A 6,901-nucleotide genomic window follows, 5' to 3' on the forward strand; every position below is an offset into this window, starting at 1 on the left:
ATAAATTACCCGAACATATAAAGAAAGAAGATAAGCTTAATGTTTTTATTCATAAATTGAAACAATTATTACTACAAAAAAGCTACTATCACATAAATGAATATTTAAACGACAATTTTTAGCAACATACCTGCCTATAAAAACAAAGACATTTTTAAATTAGAAGACGGCACAAAGACATTTACATAAAGACATTGACTAACATTGACTAGATTGATTTTTTTTTTTTTTATTGTTACGACATTTCAATTATTTTGACATTTATTTAATATTTGACAAGTATTTGACATGTTTTATTTTTTATTATAATTTGAATTACAATTGACATTGAATAATTTATATATTTTAGAATATTTATATGAATTTATAATTTTGCATGTAAGTATTTTGAAAATAATATATACACAACAATCATATATGTACCATTTATATATATTTAATATTTAATTAAAATACTGCAATAATAAGACAAACTTGTAATTTGTAATGCGTAAGTGATTCGAATTGTCTAATTACCTTTTAGTATTTAACATTGAAAGTTTTCATTCCTCCTCTCTCCTACGATTGCCGTGCCCGACAGGGTCCATGATTGTTACCACTATATTTAAGATCTATATTACATTGTGGAGTGCAATAAACGTATTGAGTATTGAGTATTGAGTATTAACTTCTAATGATTTTAATAGTTATTTTGTTCAGTTTGTATTAATAAAAAGCATATATAAAAAGTGTTTTAATATAAAATACGTCATTTATTAGTCACATATTCCATACAAAAATAAAGATAAAGAAAAATATTTTTAACAGAAAACCCCAGGTACCCCTAAAATTTTTGACCGTAGCAACCGTAACATAACCTCGATTAAAAACATAAAAGAAGTATCTAAAGAAATATCCATACTTCTTTTCTTTTTTCCTTCCTGCATGTAAAATGATAAAATTCTTCTTGCTCTTCATTTCAAGTAGAAAAATAGCAATCAAGACACGTGTAATTAAAACATCAGAGTCTGAACGTTTCGGTCCAGTGTGAAATATAATATGAATGGGCGTCACTCGTCTGTCGGGGTTTTCATTTGAAACGATTGGGGTTTTCATAACAGCTTTTTTTTCAGATTGTTATTAATGGGAAAATGGAGGTACTTTTTCATTGTTTTTAAAACCTGCGATAGAATTTTCGAATTTTCATTCTTGCATTTTTTTTCGCCAATGCATTTTTGTTTTGCATTTTTGCGAAATACAGGTATAGTTTATATATTTACCCCTTTTATATATTCAAAATGTACAATGGCGGACTTAACGCCTAAGTGCTTCTCTACCAGCCAACCAAAAGGGTGATGCAGAGATATCAAGAGATAGTTAACATTGTAATATGGAGATTAATTTATATCTGATAGAAATAACACTATTTAATCTAGCACAGATTTGGAGTTCCGTACAAACAACAATCTAATTTAAACGATTCCATTCTTCGCTTTGGGTACGGAACCCTTGCTATGCAAGATTACTGTTTATATAAATGAAATAGCCTGCAAATTATAACATACCCCTTAAATTAACTGCTCAGATCCATTAATTTCCTTGAGTTTCTTGTCCGATGACACCACAAAAGGGTAAACGGTCTGGTTTGGCTAAGCTCCCGATGTCATTAATTACTCCTGCAAAGCCTGTTTCAGTCAGAGGGAATGTGTAGAATTCTCTTTAACATTTAGTGTTAAAACTGCCAGTCATTGTTTACTCTGCATCTTTGGGTATTAGAATGCAAGAAAATGACCGACAAATATAGATTTGTACTAAAATTTTCAAGGGATCTCAAAAATTATAATCAAAACTCATTTATTCAAATTAGGCTACTAAGAAGCACTTTTTGAAGGTCAGATTACATTAGACCGCCCAATTGCGCAATCCCTTCATCGCTTCCTAGGTGCTTTTGCTGTGAGAGAAGAAACGGCGCAACAAACTCCCCAGCAGCACACTTCTTTCCGTTTACAATTTTATTGTTATATACTTAGCACAATAACAAAATAGGTGTAGGTGCCATCTAAGGCATGTAGCTAAGTATATTTTTCTAATCGCTAACGATAATACATAACACCTATATCTTCAATTGGAAATACATGCACCAATCAAATCACATATCAACCTCTTACTAAACGACACAAACAAAAAAAAGTATAAACATGAAATGTTTTTATCGTCGCTTCCAAAGACCTCTATTAGAAGTAATGTCGTGTTGCTACCCAAACGCCTCATCGTTTCCGTATTTAAGGTACTTTTACTAGAGAGGTAAAGATGAATGACCAAGTGATCATCATAATTCAAGAACTTTTTTTTGTCGAATATTGATTATATTCCCGTGGATTGAAACACACATTTCAATCCGGAAAACAAAAAAAGAAAAGGCTGGTCGGGACGCAAACGTAAAGAAATAAAAATACTTAAGTAGGTACTCAGAAAAATATGTTCAGCAGTGGACCGCGATGGGCTAAATTGATTGATTGATACAAAAAAAATATCCAGGACATCAAAAAAGAACCCCCAAATTCCTTTCATTTTCATCTTTGACGCTACTGTGACACTCACATCCCTAGTTACGGACAAGGGTCAGCGCACTTGACCTTACAATACAAAGGAACATTATCCTGTGACCTTAAGACTGCTCTTATTATTTCAGTTCCAAGGGACCCGCTACCACCACTTAAACTAACACTATGCTAATTGAACGAGCGGGATAGAACACTGCAGAATGTAGAACGTTGTCTCGCTCACACAGCTGTAACAGTTTTACTTTGGGACATGGTACCGGGGTTCTATATTGCGATATAGGTTATGAGAAACCGATATACGAGATTTCTTCGTGCAAATTAGTTTTCTGGACAAACGGTTGGTAATCGTGGTGGAAGCTAGCGATGTGTGCGAAACGTTTTTGTAGTCGATTTGATATTAGAAGTGTGTTATATATGATTGAATTTACTGGGTAGGAATATTGGAGTATTTAGGCTGCATTCTGGCTGGGTTCTGTTGTGTACTTTTTGATAACTATTTTTAATTTCATGGTGTTTTCAAATTATTTGCATTATACTAAAAATCATTGACTGTCGGCTGTCACATATTTTCTTAAATATATATAATGGCAAGATATTCTGTTTAAATTGCTATTCAGCCCTCTTCTCTCCTCTCCTAACTTTAACGTATCCGGCACGGTCCATATTGTATCTTTAACTTATTTTTAACCATTGTTGTAACATAATTATTGCCATGAATAAAATATTTACTGTTGATATGAATGACGTTGTCAACGAGGAAATAAAATTCTAAGTAAGACAATATTTATAAAGAATCCTAGTCTTAGCTCATAAGTACGACACGTGCCTTTCAAAACTTAACTCAAAGAATGAAAAAAGAATATTAATTGAATCAGATTAAAGGAACAAGTGTTAAATTTGCAGCACAATGTGAAATGTTACTTTCGGTCATAAATGTAAGAAAGTCTTACCTAAAATGCCAAAGCCCAAAGATAAATTGACTAATAAACATAGTAGACGAGAAATACCAAGTTTAGGACCAACATAGTAGACCTGAAAAACCCAAGTTTAGGAGCAACAGTAAATGGAAACACATGTTGGAACATAAATCTGTCAAGGTTTGTCGTTAACCGGACAGTAACTCAAAAGCCGACAAAGGAAAAGTTTTACAAGCGGACAATATTGTATCAAATAAAGGGATTTGTCAAATGTATATACAGTTCTAATGACTGAAAATTTGAAGAAGAATAGAGACACTTCTTCTTCTTCTTTATCTTCACGGGATAACTTTGTGTGAAGAGACCCGGTCCTTCTTTAAAAGTGTATACTGGGATGCAGGTCCAACATGTAGAAGCCAAGTTTATAACTGTTCAAATGAACGATGACGATCTAAGGTAGATGCAATACTGTTTTATATTGTGGAAATAAAATTACGTACCTTAGTAACAGAAGTGATTTCACTTCATCAGATTTTTTTCCAACTATGTTGTGGTCAGCTTCCAATCTTACCGGATGTAACTAAGTACCAGTGTTCTACAAGGCGCGACTTCCTACTTGAGCTCCTCAACCCAGTTATTTGGGCAACACGATACCCCTTAGTTAGAGTGGTGGTCAGCACAGAACACATATACCCCTAGAGGGGTTGTCAGACTTTCTAACTTCTAACTATCCGTAACGACGATGCAGAAATAACAACCTGGACCCACAATTTTAAGAATTGTATGCTCATTAAACAAGAAAAATAACTTGAAATATGCCGAAAATAATTTCAAGTTTAAAACTAAACAGTATTTTCTATCTAACATTTCCAGACTCCTTCAAAAGCAACAAAATTATCCTTTCAGAATCTAGGCACTTAAATGTAAAACAAATTTGTTCCCAATTTGTTTGCTTCTAAAAACGTCTGGACGTCAACCCGTTGAAGTAACCATAAACGACCTACCCCTTCGACGTATCCTAAAAAATAACCTCACGCAAAAATAACCTTTAGTGTCTGAGGTTATAATGAAGGTAATTCCATGAAGGTTTTGATTTGGGAAAGTACTAAGACCGCTATAAAGAGGAGATAAGTCTTTCTACATATTTATGATGAGAGTTTTTTAATACTCTTCAAGGAATCTTTTTAAAGGGTTTACGGGAGTGTGCCCTCGATTCGCAGATGTTTCTTTGGTACTTGGTTTTTGATGAAGCTTGGGTTGTTTACGAGGTGATTTGCCGTCAAGGGCATTCAAGGGCCATAGGGATTGTCTTTTAAAAGCTAAAGAAATGGGTCCGATACTTTCGATCATGGCTTTAGAAATAATACTGAAAAATGAAACAACAATTACATCTTAGAAAGGAAAAACGCAGATGAAACCGCGAGTCACAACTGCTTTATTTTACCCGTAATTTCAAAACAAACTAATGAGTTGTTTATGTATATTATTTTACGTGTATTATTTATAGTGTGTGCCGTGACAGTTGTGTTTAAACAACCCAAAAAAAATCTCATATAAATATTTACGTGCGCGCATCATTCATTGCATGGTGTTTGATACAAGGCATAAGAGATATTCTTACGTTTCGGATGCATCTGATTATATGGTAAATGTACATCCATCCTGGTGTCAGAGTTTGAGTGGCCTAATAGGTAGGTTTAATACATCCTGGGAAATTGTCTGGTGTTCTGGTTTCCTTACGATGTTGATGCATTGGATTCCATCCCTACTCTGGACAAATGTTTACGTGATGAGCACGATCATTCGTTCTGTGCTTGGGTGTAATATGTCGTTCTTATATATGTATGAATTTAGAAGGATTTTTTTAATCAGTTGTCTAGTAGTCATAATACAAGCTTTGCTTAATTTGAGACTAGATGGCGTTGTGTGAAAGTACTCAATACTCAATCATTTATTGCATTCCATATGTTACAGAGATGGTAGAAAATAAATAGCAGTTCAATATGGACCCTGTTGGGCACGCAAAAAATATAGGAGAGAGGAAGAGGGCAGAATAGCAATTCAGACAAATTAATATTGCCATAAATAATAATTGTATAATATTAATAATAGTTGTTACTTTTACTATGGTTTGTTTAGGCAGGGTGATTTAAATTTACGATTGTTTTATCATCCAGAAACTCAGACAGAAAATCAGTAGTGGAAAATAACAAAGTCCCTCCACACGGAAAAAGAGATTAACGTAATTTATTCGCTCCCGCTCTATCTCTTTCTATTCCTCATACCAGGAGCGTTGGACGTTTAACGATGCCGTACTGTCATATCCCCTTGATGGTAGAGTTAAACGTATACCAACCTTCTTGGAAGACAAATAAGTCAAATAAATCGTCATAAACATAATAAGCCCTCATCGCTCACTGCTTGTACCACACGCCGTCCAACGTTTATAAATATGGCGTCTGTTAGTTTCGTCTCGGGCATATCTCAAATTGTCCGCGCGTTGTCGCTTACCGACTTCAACATTTATATGCTTTAACTGTAACATTCGAACTGACTTTTTCGGGGTTATTAAATAAAATATTTGATTCTATTTTGGGGTTGATTTTGGTGGTTGCTGGCTAGGGCGTCATTTCCCCCCTTTCCTCGTGAGACATACCCTCTAGAAAGTCTATTTGTCAATTTGCAAATTTATATTTCTTAACATACGGGGATAAGGGTTGCATGTAAAAGAAAAAGAAAAAGAAATTCCTTGTTTTGACCTCTTGCTATTATTCTCTGGAAATTTCAGTCAAATCTATTCAGAACTTTTCGAGATATTGCCGGACTCATCTACATACAAACACTCTAAAAGACGCAAAAACGCAAAAAGTATCTTTGAAAAATAATTGTAAATTTTTGCTCTTTTCCATTGAATGACCCGAAAATCATCGACGTCGCGATATATTTCCTACCATAGCCACTTTTGAGACCAAAACAGCACGGCAACAATGTATTGCAACCCGCGCCAAATTACTTGTATCGTCGAACCGAAGAACAGAGCCGAATTAACCCGAATCAATACGAAGGGTTTTAATATCCAACTTATGTTAAATCGAAAGGGTTTATCAGGGATTTTTTGGGTTCGATATCCTTAGGAATGGATAACAATTAAAGTTTATACATCTGCTGATCGTTTTGGAATTCTGCAATATTTCCTTTTATATGTATAAAATAAAAAAAAATAGCTCTTTTTGTAATTTTATTAGGGTTAGATTTTAATCGGAATAGTGGGTCTTCATTATTAGAGATGAGGTTTTGTCTACTTGCTTTTGCCCGCATTAGCATTTGAGTTTGCTCAAAAGTATGAAAACATTAGTTAGATCTACTCTGCTTATCAGGACTCAGTTGTGAGGTGAGATTCCTGGCACACCTTTTTAAATATTTGTTGTACCCGTATAGTTT

This window comes from Trichoplusia ni, chromosome 6 (assembly GCF_003590095.1).
Source record: "Trichoplusia ni isolate ovarian cell line Hi5 chromosome 6, tn1, whole genome shotgun sequence".
Taxonomy (NCBI): domain Eukaryota; kingdom Metazoa; phylum Arthropoda; class Insecta; order Lepidoptera; family Noctuidae; genus Trichoplusia; species Trichoplusia ni.